General features: G+C 40.9%; 1 pseudogene; it reads left to right on the forward strand.

Annotated features, from left to right (window-relative positions):
• The window catches only part of LOC129490787 (histone-arginine methyltransferase CARM1-like), a 139,390-nt pseudogene extending 124,762 nt beyond the window's left edge, over positions 1 to 14,628 (forward strand).
• Positions 14,629 to 15,174: the final 546 nt, after the last annotated feature.

The following is a 15,174-nucleotide window of genomic DNA, read 5'->3' on the forward strand; positions in this document are numbered from 1 at the left end:
GCCAGGTAGAACAGACACGAGATAGCCATCATAGATGCCTTGACTCATTCATCCTTCCCTCCAATATGGCTTTCTTAGGTCCAATTCTTAGGCCAACCACTATAATATCTAGTCGTAGCTTGACACACCTGGGAATGCTCCACAGATTTCTTTACAGAATCACAGACTTTCCCTTACTTTTTACCAAAGAGCCATGGTCTGAAGTGCACCTGTTTCCCCTCTCATTTATACTTAAAAAAGAAAAAAAGCTATTACAAATGCAAAAAATATCTAACCACAGCATATGGAAAATACAAGCCACGCTACTTTGCTGGGGTTTAAACCAGTAAAATCAGAGACATAATGAGCATGCATCTTTGCACAGATACCACTTTCCACAGTGGTTAATGTGCCTGCATTCTGCTGGGGTGGAAAATTGTATCAAATCAAAATCACAGTGAGAGATCACCTCACACCTTTCAGGATGGCTATTATTAAAAAAATAAGACAAGCGTTGGTGAGTATGTGGAGAAATTGGAACCCCTGTACATTGTTAACAGGAATGAAAAATTATATAGCTGCTATGAAAAAATATATGTTGGTTATTCAAAAATTTAAAAATAAAACTACCATATGATTCAGCAATCCCACTTTGGGGTATTTATCCAAAAGAATTGAAATCAGGATCTTTAATAGATGTTAGTACTCCTATATTCATTGTAGCACTATTCACAATTGCCAAGATATGGAAACAATCTAAGTGTCCATCAACAGATGAATGGATTTAAAAAATGTGGTATACGGTGAAACCCCGTCTCTACTAAAAATACAAGAAAATTAGCCGGGCGTGGTGGCGGGCGCCTGTAGTCCCAGCTACTCAGAGAGGCTGAGGCAGGAGAATGGCGTGAACCCGGGAGGCAGAGCTTGCAGTGAGCCGAGATCACGCCACTGCACTCCAGCCTGGGTGGACAGAGTGAGACTCCGTCTCAAAAAAAAAAAAAAAAAAAAAAAAAAAGTGGTATATACATGCAGTAGAATGTATTTTGCCTTAAAAAGAAGGCAGATGCAGCCATGAAGTAGAATGAGGTCATGTGTTTTGTGGGAATATGGATGGAGCTAGAGGCTATTATCCTTAGTAAACTAATGCAGGAACAGAAAACCAAATACTGCATATTCTCACTTATAAGTGGGAGCTAAATGATGAGAACTCATGAACACAAAGAAGGAAACAACTGACACTGGGGTCTACTTGAGGGTGGAGGGCTGTGGGGAGAGGAACAGAAAAGATAACTATTGGTCACTGCACTTAATCCACGAGTGATGAAATAATCAGGACAACAAACACTCACGACATGAGTTTACCTATGTAAAGAACTTTCATATGTACCTCCGAACCTAAAATGAAAATTAAAAAATAAAATAAAATCATACAGGAAGCATTGTCAAATATTAAAAACAGAAGGCAGAGCATGACAACATGTCTGCAATACGTGATAATATAGATGAACCTTGAGGACATTATGCTAAATGAAATAAGCCAGTCACAGAAAGACAACTACTGCTTGATCCCATGTATATGAGGTATTTAAAGTAGCCAAGTTTATAGACTCAAAGAGTGGAATGGTGATTACCAGCAGCTGGGGGAAACATGGAGGATTACTAACCAATGAGTATAAAGTTTTAGTCAAGCAAGATAAATAAGTACAGCTCTGCTGTACAACGTTGTACCTATAGTCAAAAATAATGTACCCTCAAAGATTTGTAAGAGAGTAGATTTTATAAATGTTTTTGCCACAATTAACACATAAAATAACCATATAGAATTTAATTTTAAAAGAAATTTGTCAAAAACAACTAAGCCTCAAGTCCTGCTGTATATAGGGAACATATAAGAAATCAAAGATGCAATTTATTCCTAGACACACACCCTTCTCCTATTAGGAACTCCCAGCCATACTGTTATGCCACATTTTCAACACTCTTTGTGGCTGTGGTGACATTTTTGAATCTTTGCTTTTGTTTCCTAGTTCTTGGAGTTACATATGTCTCCCATCAGGTTAGTGTACCCTTGGTTGTTAATTCTGGTAGAACACAGCACATTAAGACACAAAAGTTGCTTAACTGTCAAACAGCACAAACTGTATTCCCCACCCCCAACACCATCCCACTTCTCTCTCTCTCTCTCATTTATCTTTCTACCTTCCTTCTTCTCTTTTTTCAAAGGAAGAAAACTTCTTAATGGGGATGAGTAGCTCTTTTTTTTTCAGAATAGAATAAAAACAAAAGATTCTTCTTAAAGTGTCTGATTTATATGAACTGTATTTTCAGGCCTTTCCAGATGTTGCATGCATTATGGTTGTGGTGTTGGTAAATGTGAAGGATTTCCCACATGAAGAATGGTAGGAATTGGGAATGCGAACTCAGGAGAAAAAACACCCAGACTCTTTCTCTTATGTGCTCATAAAGACACCCTAAATTAACTTAGAAAAGAGAAGCCACAGCTGATGAAAACAATGGAAACTATCCCTAGCTCCCCATTCAACAGATTAGTTGCCTGATCAATCTCCCCGACTCCCTGACACACACAATTTATCTCAGACCCAGAGAGATGCCAGATTTTATCTGCTTTAATTATTTTATGATGCATTGCAGAAGGATATTTAAAATTTCTAAGAATTAGAAATAAGAAATATGGTCCAGCCAGAAATTTTTTAAAAACCCAGGCAGTGGGCTCTTTGCCCACAGCTTTCCATCTGCCCCAGAAATGGTGCCCATCTGCACCACACTGTTTGTGGCTGCTGGGTTTTAATTGGTACTGAACATGCAAAGCAAATGGCACAGACACATCATCCTCTTTGAGAGCTGAGGTGGTTTTCAGTGGATAGAGGGAAGTTTTCAACTCAGTCATGCCACGTGGAGGACTATCTTTGCCCGTGGGGTTTTCTTTATGGCCAAGAATCTACTTGGCCAAGAATCTAGAACAACTAACTTAGTACCCAACCCTGGTTGCACTTTAGAATCACCTGTTTAGCTGTGGAAATGAACAGGCACTAGGGTTATCCCTAGATCAAATGCATCACAATTCAGAGGCATCAGCACTTTTTTAAAATTTTCCAATAAATTCTAAAAACCATAGTTTTCTAAGCTATTGAAAAATTTTCTTTCTGTTTCTCCCTCCTTCTCCCCCTCCCTCTCCTCCTTTCATTCTTTGCTTCATCTCTCCTTTTCTCCCTCCCTCCTTCAAATATAAGTTTGGTGCAAAAGTAATGGCAAAAACTGCAACTCCTTTTGCATTAACCTAATAATAGGCTGTTGTGACATGATTATTTCCCCAAGAACACTCCCATTCTCATTCTAACTGTTTTAAAAAAGCCATTTAAATCTACAGTGTTCTATTTCCAAACATTTTCTAGGATTATAGTAGGCTTGTTTTCAATATGTGTATTAATAAAATGATGTGAAGCACTATTTGGCTTTACCAGTGAACCATCTTGGCTCTGGCCCTTGGTAGAAGTAGAAGATTAGGAATTGAGTGATGAAGCTGAAGAAACATGGACAGATGACTTTTCCCATTTCCTCTTCATTGTTGTCGATGCCTGCACCCACATATAGAGCCCTTTAGGGTACCAGGCCCTCCAGTTCACTCACTGATTAATTTATTCATTAAATAAATAAATGTAGACAGATCTTTTTCACCCTAACAATATTCCTGGCCCCATGCTAAGTGTTAAGTATACACTGATGAATAAGATAATTCTCCTGCTTTTAAGTGAATGAAGCATAGATACTTAATTGTAACACAACGTTTTGCATTCTTAATTGGAAATATTTGAGCACAATCTTTTTTTTATTATACTTTAAGTTCTGGGGTACATGTGCAGAACATGCAGGTTTGTTACATAGGTATACATGTACCATGGTGATTTGCTGCAGCCATCAACCCCCATCATCTTCTACATTAGATATTTCTCCTAATGCTATCCCTTCCCCTACCTCCTACTCCCTGACAGGCACCTGTGTGTGATGTTCCCCTCCCTGTGACCATGTGTTCTCATTGTCCAACTCGCACTTATGAGAACATGCGGTGTTTGGTTTTCTGTTCTTGTGTTAGTTTGCTGAGAATGATGGTTTCCAGCTTCATCCATGTCCCTGCAAAGGACATGAATTCATTCTTTTTTATGGATGCATAGTATTCCATGGTGTATATGTGTCACATTTTCTTTATCTAGTCTATCACTGATGGGCATTTGTGTTGGTTCCAAGTCTTTGCTATTGTGAACAGTGCCACAATAAACATGCATGTGCATGTGTCTTCAGAGTAGAATGGTTTATAATCCTTTGGGTATATACCCAGTAATGGGATTGCTGGGTCAAATGGTATTTCTAGTTCTAGACCCTTGAGGAATTGCAATACTGTCTTCCACAATGTTTGAACCAATTTACACTCCTACCAATAGTGGAAAAGCATTTCTATTTCTCCACATCCACTCCTTCATCTGTTGTTTCCTGACTTTTTAATGATGACCATTCTAACTGGCATGAGATAGTATCTCATTGTGGTTTTGATTTGCATTTCTCTAGTGACCAGTGATGATGAGCTTTTTTTCATGTTTGTTGGCTGCATAAATGTCTTCTTTTGAGAATTGTCTGTTCAGATCCTTCACCCACTTTTTGATGGGGTTGTTTTTTTTTCTTTTTAATGTATTTAAGTTCTTTGTAAATTCTGAATATTAGCCCTTTGTCAGATGGATAGATTGCAAACATTTTCTTCCATTCTGTAGGTAGCCTGTTCACTCTGATGATAGTTTGATTTGCTGTGCAGAAGCTCTTTAGTTTAATTAGATCTGATTTGTCAATTTTGGCTTTTGTTGCAATTGCTTTTGGTGTTTTAGTCATGAAGTCTTTGCCCATGCCTATGTCCTGAATGGTATTGCCTAGGTTTTCTTCTAGGATTTTTATGGTTTTAGGTCTTGTGTTTAAGTCTTTAATCCATCTTGAGTTAATTTTCATGTAAGGTGTAAGGAAGGGATCCAGTTTCAGCTTTCTGCATATGGCTAGCCAGTTCTCTCAACATTTATTAAATAGGGAATCGTTTCCCCATTGCTTGTTTTTGTCAGGTTTGTCAAAGATCAGATAGTTGTAGCTGTGTGGTGTTATTTCTGAGGCCTCTGTTCTGTTCCATTGGTCTATATGTCTGTTTTGGTGCCAGTACCATGCTGTTTTGGTTACTGTAGCTTTGTAGTATAGTTTGAAGTCAGGTAGCGTGATGTCCCCAGCTTTGTTCTTTTTGCTTATGATTGTCTTGGCTATGCAGGCTCTTTTTGGTTCCATATGACATTTAAAGTAGTTTTTTTCCAATTCTGTGAAGAAAGTCAGTGGTAGTTTGATGGTGATAGCATTGAGTCTTTAAATTACTTTTGGCACCATGGCCATTTTCACGATATTGACTTTTCCTATCCGTGAGCATGGAATGTTTTTCCATTTGTTTGTGTCCTCTCTTATTTCCTTGAGCAGAGGTTTGTTGTTCTCCTTGAAGAGGTCCTTCACATCCCTTATAAGTTGTATTCCTAGGTATTTTATTCTCTTTGTAGCAATTGTGAATGGGAGTTTGACAAAATTCAACAGCCCTTCATGCTAAAAACCCTTAATAAACTAGGTATTGATGGAACGTGTCTCAAAATAATAAGAGATATTTATGACAAACCCACAGCCAATACCATATTGAATGGGCCATTCCCTTCGAAAACCAGCACAAGACAAGAATGCCCTTTCTCACCACTCCTATTCAACATAGTATTGGAAGTTCTGGCCAGGGCAATCAGGCAAGAGAAAGAAATAAAGGGTATTCAGTTAGGAAAAGAGGACGTCAAATTGTCTCTGTTTGCAGATGACATGATTGTATATTTAGAAAAACCCATCATTTCAGCCCCAAATCTCCTTAAGCTGATAAGCAACTTCAGCAAAGTCTCAGGAACAAAATCAATGTGCAAAAATCGCAAGCATTCCTATACACGAATAACAGACAAACAGTGAGCCAAGTCTTAAAGACTAAACAGGAATTAGGGCAAAAAACGAAAAGGGGCATTCCAGGTAGAGGGGAAAACAACTAAAAGCTCAGAGGTGAGAAATGGTACAATCCCTGTAAGAATGTGTGAGTGTTCAATGGGGCTCAAGTTTGGCTTGCATGTTGAGGACTGGCTGCTGACTAATGACACCAGGCTGCTCTCCTCACTGCTGCCTGTGAGCACATTTGAGGCTTTGACTTTTGATTTCGAGCCTCACTTTGGATGATCCTTTCAACAAAATCTAACTGCACCCCAATTTTTTATGTTTATTCCATGTTTCTGTGTTTTGTTTTTTTCTTTCTTCCCTACAGGCTGGTGGGTATTGGGTTTGGGGTGCGTGAGGACTGATGAATTGAGTTCCCATTTGATTCGCAGACTATATATCACATACAAAACACACCCTTATTAGGGAATCTTAATGAGGGATACAGGCTTTCAACCTCTAGTGATAAGGTTGCCAAGCCTTTCTGGAGTTTGGGCCTGGGAATCTGAATTCTTAACAGGTTCCCCCAAGTAAACCCTTAGCACAGTCAGATTGGACAGCACTTCCCTAGTGCCCAGTGCTGATGTGAGAAGGTACATTCAGGGCATACTAGCTAACACTTATCTCGTAGTAACAAAATGCCAGGAATCATTCAAAGTGCTTTTTAAAAATTAACTCACTTAACCCTCATAAGAACCCTATAAGGCAAGCTTATAACTATGTCCATTTTAGAGATAAGGAAACTGGGGCACAGAGTTCAAATGACTTGTCTGGATCACACAGCTAGTCAGTGGCAGAACTAGAATCAAAACTACTCTGATTTCATACCCTAGATTGCTTTTCTAAATTTTCAAGGCCATTAGACAAGCTAATATGAAATACCTGCTATGCTCCAGGCACAGTCTATATTGCAGTGGACACATAAAGGTATTAGGTTGGTGCAAAAGTAATTGCGGTTTTTGCTATTAATGCCAGAAACCACGATCACTTTTGCACCGGCCTAATAAAACAGAGCCAGTGGTGTGCTGGTAAACACATTATATCTGGCTGTCTTGGTGGGGGGAGGGGTGGAGAAATGATTTGTAATCTTTGTCAGTTTCTATGGTTCAGATGTCACTGACCATGGAATTGGGAAGAAATGTGCACAGTGGGCTCTGATAAGCTGTTATGAGCTGGCTCCAGGTCACCAACTGATACCTCCCCTGCTCGCTTGTGACTTGCTGCCTGGTGTCAGCTATCACAACAAATGCCATCATGAAGGCACCAGCCAGTGGCTAGGGAAGAACAGAGAAGGAAAATCTATTTTCTTAAACAGCAGGAGTATCAAGAGGCTTTGGAGATCTAAAGTCGTGCTCTTGGTTGGGATAGTGAGAGGACCAAGGAAACTGCATTTCAGCACTTGGACAGCACAGCACAAAGTTGGGGGGCCACCTGTCGGGGGAGATCAAGGGTAGGAGCTCAAAGGCCTTCCTGCCCGCAAATATTCTTCTTGATAATCTCCTTACAAGTTTATTTATTTATTTACTTATTTAGAAACATGATCTCACTCTGTCACCCATGCCAGAGTGCAGTGGCATGATCTTGGCTCACTACAACCTCTGCCTCCCAGGTTCAAGTGATTCTCCTGCCTCAGCCTCCCAAGTAGCTGGGACTATAGGTGCCTGCCACCATGCGCGGCTAATTTTTGTAATTTTAGTAAAGATGAGGTTTCACCATGTTTCCCAGGCTTTTCTTGAACTCCTGAGCTCAGGTGATCCTCCCACCTCAGCCTCCCAAAGTGCTGGGATTACGAGGTGAGCCCAATTTATTTCAACTCAACTTCATTTCCCCTTCTTTCTCTCCCCACCCCAGGTCAAATACAGGTCTGCAAATTTTCTAGAGAGAATTTCTTGCCACACCCTATAGACCAGCTGCCCTTCACATGTGCAAACATTCTCCCAAGGGCTAACGCAGAGGACCCATGAGGCAGCCTCAAAGCACATAACAGCTATGGGGGGCCTGGGGACTCAGATGACAGACAAGATGCATGGTGGTTTTTTGTGCTATTTTAGGTACCAGCAATGTTTCTATGGAGTCAATCTGTCCAGTCTCTGGGGTGCCGTAGTGGATGAATACTTCAGGCTGTGCTCTCTTTGCAGGCTTTCTCCCATGTTTATATATTGATTCATTCATTCACTCGCTCATTCACTGGCATGCACTGTGCTGCCAGGTTCTGTGCTAAGCCATCACAGAATAGGAGAAAGAGTTCCCTAGAGCGCTATGTTTTCAAGTCTTCTAGCTCTAATCTCCGCCATCAATTAAGAAAATCATCAGACAATGATACTGTTGAAAGCAAGGGAATTTTTAAACCACCTTTCAGTAAGTAACTTCCAGTTCCCCACTGCCCTGACCCACCCCATACACAATTCAGCCCTTACGTTTGTTCAATAATTCACATCCTCCCATTCATTCTAGTGGCCCAAAACATAATAGAAGAGCGAGCATTATATAACAGCTTAGAACAGGAGCTTTGCCGTTAATCAGATTTAAATTTCAGCCATGGCCCCATTTTGCTGTATAACCTTGGAAAACTTTAAGTTTTCATCATCTGAAATTCTTTCAGTTGTAAGTGGAAGAAAAATCAAATTGGCTTAAGCTAAAATTGAATGACTGTCTTTCAAAAATTACAAAGCCTGGAGACAGAGTTTGCTACTAGGACCTGTTGCAGGAGCTCCAAAAATGTCACCAGGATGTGATTTTTCTATCCTTGTCACTTATCTCCACTTCCTCTGATTTAACTCTTTTCCTAGACAGACTTTCCCTTCATGGTAGCAAGATGGCTACAGAAACTCCAGCCTTGATTCTTATGACTCTAAATTCCACAGGAAAGCCTGCCTTTTCCTAATAACTTAAGCCAAAAGCTCCAGATTTAGTTTAGGTAGTTTAGTTAGGTTATCCTACCTTGGATTATGTGCTCATTATGGACCAATCACTTTCTTCAGGGGAAAAGTAGTGCTCTGACTTGCCGGTCGGGTCACGTGCCACACCTGTTACTGAGGGTGGTCTAAGTTCACACGGAACTTTTTGGACAAAATGTGGAGAAGAGATAAATCTGCACTGCTAAATAAATTCTGGATAGTCCGAAAACACACACACACACACACACACACACACACACACACACACACACACACCAAATGCCTGCTCCAGAGATTTTTAAAGAGTAAAATGATATATCCTAGTAAAGCCCTTAGCACTTAGTAAAGCACGAAAAGCACTCAGTGCTTAACATAGTAGGTACTCATAAACGTTTTTATTGTTAACATTATTCTCATTAAGCTCATGCTTTCTAAATCCCAGCTCCTGATGACTTAAAATTACAGGAGAAAAGCTAAACCGCGAATTTCCTTGAGCTCAGTTTATCTTGGCAGAAAGGTAACATCTTTGATTTTTTCCCCCAAGGACACATTTAAGGTTAGGATTTCGATGGCTCGAACAGTCAAATACACAGTAAACTTTATGGATGCAGAAGAGGAAGATCTACACAGGTTTGTGCAAATCAGTGTTGCTCTTGATGTTTAAAATCTTCCCTCTACATCTCCCACCCACATACTTCATTGCAGACTTTTGCTACTCACACAGGGGAGAGATTTTAGATACTGGTCACATATGGGAATGATGTGTCAATATTAGCTTCATTTATTGCTAAATAAAGATAATGATGTCTCTTTCCTAGGATATTATCCCCATTTTATAGATGACACATACGAGGCAAAGTGGAATGCTATGTTGCATAAAGTCACAGAATTAAAAAGTATATTAGAACTAGGATTTAAACCTTTCAGAAGGCCCCAAAGTCTGTGCTTCTAGCCACTCTGCTTTGTGCCTCTAAAGTGACAGCATATATGTGAATGCACTTAGGCCAGTGAATGTATTAAGTAAAGAGCTACAACTTGTTAAATGCCTTCTACACACTAGGTACTGTGCTAAGTGTTTTAGAGGCACCAGCTGATTTCTAAAGAGGGCACTCAATAAATGTTCATTTGTGCCCTCTTCCCCTCCATTTGAAAAGACTCTGAAATGAGGATTCCTACCTTGACTTGGCTCCATTTTTTTAGATGGTGGTATGAATCCCTTTGAGGTGATCTTTCACTAATATTTTGTCTTTTTCTCCCTTAGAAGATTAATAGTCATATTTGTTTTCTGGACAAGAAAGTTAAGACTTAGCCAGGTGGTTGTTTGCCTGGAGCTACTGAGGAAGCAAGGGTGAGAATTTAGAAGGTGCATCTGGCTAATGAAAATATCATCCAACTTGACATCATGATGCACAAAGGGTATCCTGGATGTTAGGATAGGCCAGAACATGCTGCAGTAACAAAAAGAAACCTCAGTGGCTTCTAATAACATAGGTGTCTTGTTTTCTGCACAATGTATCCATCATGCACCACCTTTATCTCTACCATGCATTACCCACACCAGTAATTGGGCCAGTGCAGCAGCTTCTGTCTGAAATGATGCTGGTCACTGAGGAGAAAGAATGAGTGTGTCAAAGTATGCAAGGGCAATGAAAGCTTCTGCCTGGAAATGGCACAAGTCACTTCCGTTCACATTTGATCAGTTGAAGCAAATCACGTGGCAGTACCTGAGCTCAAGTGGGTGGAAAACTGCAATCCTACCATATGCTCAGAGCAAGGGAAATGGCATTTGCAAATGACTTTAATAACTATCAAAGATCCAGACAAAATCAACTTTGATTAGCTTTATTTATTGCTCTGAACTACCTCCTGAATCCTAGGGAATATTTTGAAAATTATGTCTATGTGGGTTTTCCACTGATGTCATTCATTCATTTATGCATCAATTCAGCAAATGTTTATTGTGATCCTACTATGTGCCAGGTACTGTGGTGGTGCTAGCACATGTGTGGAAAGTAATTTTTAAAGTCTCTATTCTTCAAGAGCTCATAATGTATCTAAGGAGATGCAAAACATGAAAAGAAATAATAACAGTCAAGACCAATAAATTCAATGTGCCAAGTACAATGGAAAACTCTAGAAATATTTTATTTTCAGCAGAGTGAAGGCAGTTAAGTCTTTGGGGACACCATGAATACAGATAACATACAACCTTCTTTGAAAACTTCTGAAGCACTTCAGAAAATCCAACTCCTTGGAATGATACAGCCCCAGCAATGAGCCAATAATATCACCTTTTAATTATGAATCACTCTAAAGTTTGCAAAGAACACTTATATACATGTTTTTCCATTTAACATACAGAAGAACATTATGAGGAAAGTAGCAGAGAGATTTTGTCACCCTCCAACAAATGCAGATACCAAGTTTCGGGAATTTAAGTGACCTTCCAAGGTTCCACAGCTAAAATAGGTCCAGCATCTAGACTGCATTGTCTATTTCCCAATATTCTTTCTATTCCTGCTTATTCTGCATTTGGCATAAACCATAGCCACTTCTGCATGACTCTTGTTATAGCCTACTGGAAGTTAAATTGCCTCCCACAGAAAGAAATGAACTATGAGGGTGACCTTCTCAGCTCGATGTTTCTTTCCTTTGTGCTCCAGTCTATTTTTAGAGGCCTGAACAACCTTTCCCTTTGAGCAGCTGTGTGGGGGAACTGTCCCTGCCCATGCTTTGGCTTCTTGAAGGATGGCTGCCCTCTGGGTCCTGCGTCATCCTCCTCTTCTCTAGTCACACCCAGCTCCAGATGTTACATTCACCCTATGCAGTTCCAGGTCATTGCAGCAGAGTAGCGTAGTTCTTGAAGGGTTTTGTCAAGAAGTAAGCTTCTCAAATGTGCAGCATCACCCAAGCATTAATCACACACTGAGAGAACTTTGCTGCCAAGGCAAAAGTGCCCAAGAGAGAAAGAAAATATTCCTACTGACCTCACAAATACATCTATTACATCTGTCAACAACAACAAAATAATTTCAAGTCTTTCATCATTTTATTTCCTTACAGAGTAGAAATTCCCTTTGTGTTTCAGATGGCACAGTCTGGGCTCATCCATGGCCTGGCATTCTGGTTTGATGTGGCATTTGTTGGATCTCTGTATGTACACCCCCCACCAACATTTTCTCAGTCTGTTCTACCCCATGCTATCTACTATTTGTAATCACAATTTTAAAGTGTTTAATAATTGATTTCAATGATACTAATTCTTGTTTCTCCAATTTTCAAGGAAATAAACACAGATGTTAATGTTAATTTTAGATTTTAGGAAAAAGTGAAAATGAGATGCTTTTCTGTGTGTCATATCAACTCTAACTAAACTATGCAAAGCCTCTTAAGCCAAATGGATTGAGCTTTGGAGGAGTGAGAGAGGGTTTGTGTTTTTTGAAACTTCTTTGTCTTTAATAGAATCGATCGGGTGGTACCCCAAGCCTTTGCTTTTGTTTCTGACACACCTGGTTGTACAATCTCTTGTATCTGGGTGATACCTTGAGTTATACTTTTCCTGATTTTGGTTTATACTCTGGAGTCCTTTGACGATCAGGCAGGTGTGTATTACTAATGCTGGTTGCAACATTAGGAAATTTCACTATCTGTGCACCTTCCTACTGCACAGGTTTGAAAGTTGCAGGGAAAAGAGGGGAAAGACTACCTACACGTTGGCTGTCACTGTGTGGAGTTCCTTCTGTGGGCTGCAGCACTCCATGGCCCCCAAATCTCTGTTCTCTTCCTGACTGCCTACTCTCTTCCCAGGCCTTCTAATATGTTCCAACCAGCAAAGAAATCTGGTCTGGACCACATGCCCAAGTGGAGGAAAATGTTTACTGTGTACTTTCCTCCATTCCTTGTGAGAATGCCCAGGCTTTTCATTGTACCTGCCTAGAAATGCCCATGAGGCTGTAATACAGCTTGGGGGCCTGGGGGAAGACTCAAGAGAGGGGACCCCTGGAAACCTTGTCAGAGCTGACAATCTGAAAAAAATAAAATGAGGCACAAATCATCTTGGCTCCATATGAACATGTTTGTTCTAAGAATACATACATTTGCTCCTCTCTGTAATAACCCATGTAAATGAATTTGGTCCTGCAAGGGTGAGAGAGACAAGCTTGAAGTGGCCTACCTACCTCAAGAGGGAAGTGTCTTTGAAGTGAAATGCTTTATCTTTTTAAAAAAAATATGTAGAAAATTTGTGGGCCAACTTGGGCAACATAGTGAGACCCTATCTCGCAAAAATTTTTTTAAAAATTAGCTGGGTGTGGTGGTGAATGCCTGTAGTCCCAGCTACTCGGGAGGCTGAGGTGGGAGGATCACTTGAGCCCCTGGGCAACAGAAAAACAGGCTTCGAAACAGGGTTTCTACCCTGTTTCAAAAAGAAAAAAGAAGAAGAAGGGGAAGGAAGATTTGCATTCTATTCTATATTACATCTCAGTATATTTTGATGTAAAAGTCATTTATATTCTTAGGCAGCTAAATTACATAAAAATTTTCCCCAAATCTTCAAGTCAAAATTAACCCTCTAGGAATTTTCCCCATGCTAAATGTGCCCCTTGCTCCCCTCCAGCCAGCAACCACTGCCCAACCACTGGACAGGTGACCTTGGTGTAGAAGCACAGCAAGACTTTCTCACTGTTTTGTATGAAATGAGGAAACTCAATTTAACACTCAGGCAGACATACACAGGGTGTCTGAGCTGGAAGCATGGGAGAGGTCATCTGCTCTAGTAGTTTTTCTTGCTTCCAGAAGCCCCTTCAAGACCCCTGAACAGGTTGGCAGGAGTCAGTAGGAGACCAGACTCCAGACATCTCCCTTTGCTACACTATTCAAGCAAATCAGCTTCTGATTTAACCTTGTTACTTATTGGTCCTCTAATGAGCTTTGATTCAGAAATACAGGTTGCCGTGGTGGCCGAGTCTATGAGTTTGAAGCATGGCGCTCCAGTTGTCCTGTGTGATGTGGAGCAAATTGTTTAACCTCTCTTGGCATACTTCACAGGACGATTGTATAGATTTACTAAAATTATATACAGAAACTCTTAATTCAGTACTCGACAGGTGGTTACTTGCTCCACAATTTTTTATTTTTTGAGACAGAGTCTTACTCTGTCTCCCAGGCTGGAGTGCAGTGGTGCGATCTCAGTCACTGCAACCTCTGCCTCCCAGGTTCAAGCTATTCTCCCGCCTCAGCCTCCCGAGTAGCTGGGACTACAGGGGCCTGCCACCATGTCCGTCTAATTTTTGTATTTTTAGTAGAGATGGGGTTTCATCATATTGGCCAGGCTGGTCTCGATCTCCTGACCTTGTGATCCACCCGCCTTGGCTTCCCAAAGTGCTGGGATTATACAGCCGTGGGCCACCGCGCCTGACCTGCTCCGTAAATTGAGCTATCCTTCTCATCATAGGGCTCTATGAGTCAAAAGAAGGAAAACCACTATCAACCTTAGTCTCCAATCCAACCCATTAATGTGGGTCTGGCGTGTGATTGGCTTTTATCTCTTTTCTTGCCCTACAGGGTAACTGTTTGGCTGTCAACAGCCCCAACTGAGCCTCTGACTCATTGGTACCAGCTGCGGTGCCTCCTGCAGACTCCTCTCTTTGCCAAGGAAGGGGAGACACTGTCAGGGAAAGTGCCATTTGTAGCCAATAAACGATAAGCAGGAAAGTACAGATGTGCTTTCACCTCTGTTTCCTGGGCATTGAGGTCTGGGAGCAGGAGGAAGCTGGCAGGCCCCTGAGACTCCAGCACCTACAAATGGACAGCAAGCTTTCCAGTGGCCTGCCTGAGCACTGCGTGTGGTAAGGAAGAGGAGCTTCAAATAACTTCAGGGCAGTGTTCTCCACCTGACCATGGAGGAAGGAAGGAAATCCAGCAGCTCACAGGAGCACTTGCCAAGGCTTGAATGATCAGGTGTTTGTCAGCTTCCTGGACTGACTTACATCGATGTTGCCACATACCCCCAAATTGAGTACAATAAAATTGATCTGTGTACAGGGGAGAAAAGCATTCCAGAGGCAGTGTATAGTGTCAGGAAGGACTCTGGGGTAATGGATTTCACGAGTTATCTGCAAGATTTACCTTGATTTATCTCTCGTTTTTCAATGTCCTATTTCACCTTGGTGGAACTCTGCTGTGTGAATTAGAGGACAGAAGAGTAGAGAAGTGGTTCCCAGACCTTCAGGGTATCAAGGGTACTCAGAGG

This window comes from Symphalangus syndactylus, chromosome 9 (genome assembly GCF_028878055.3).
Source record: "Symphalangus syndactylus isolate Jambi chromosome 9, NHGRI_mSymSyn1-v2.1_pri, whole genome shotgun sequence".
Taxonomy (NCBI): domain Eukaryota; kingdom Metazoa; phylum Chordata; class Mammalia; order Primates; family Hylobatidae; genus Symphalangus; species Symphalangus syndactylus.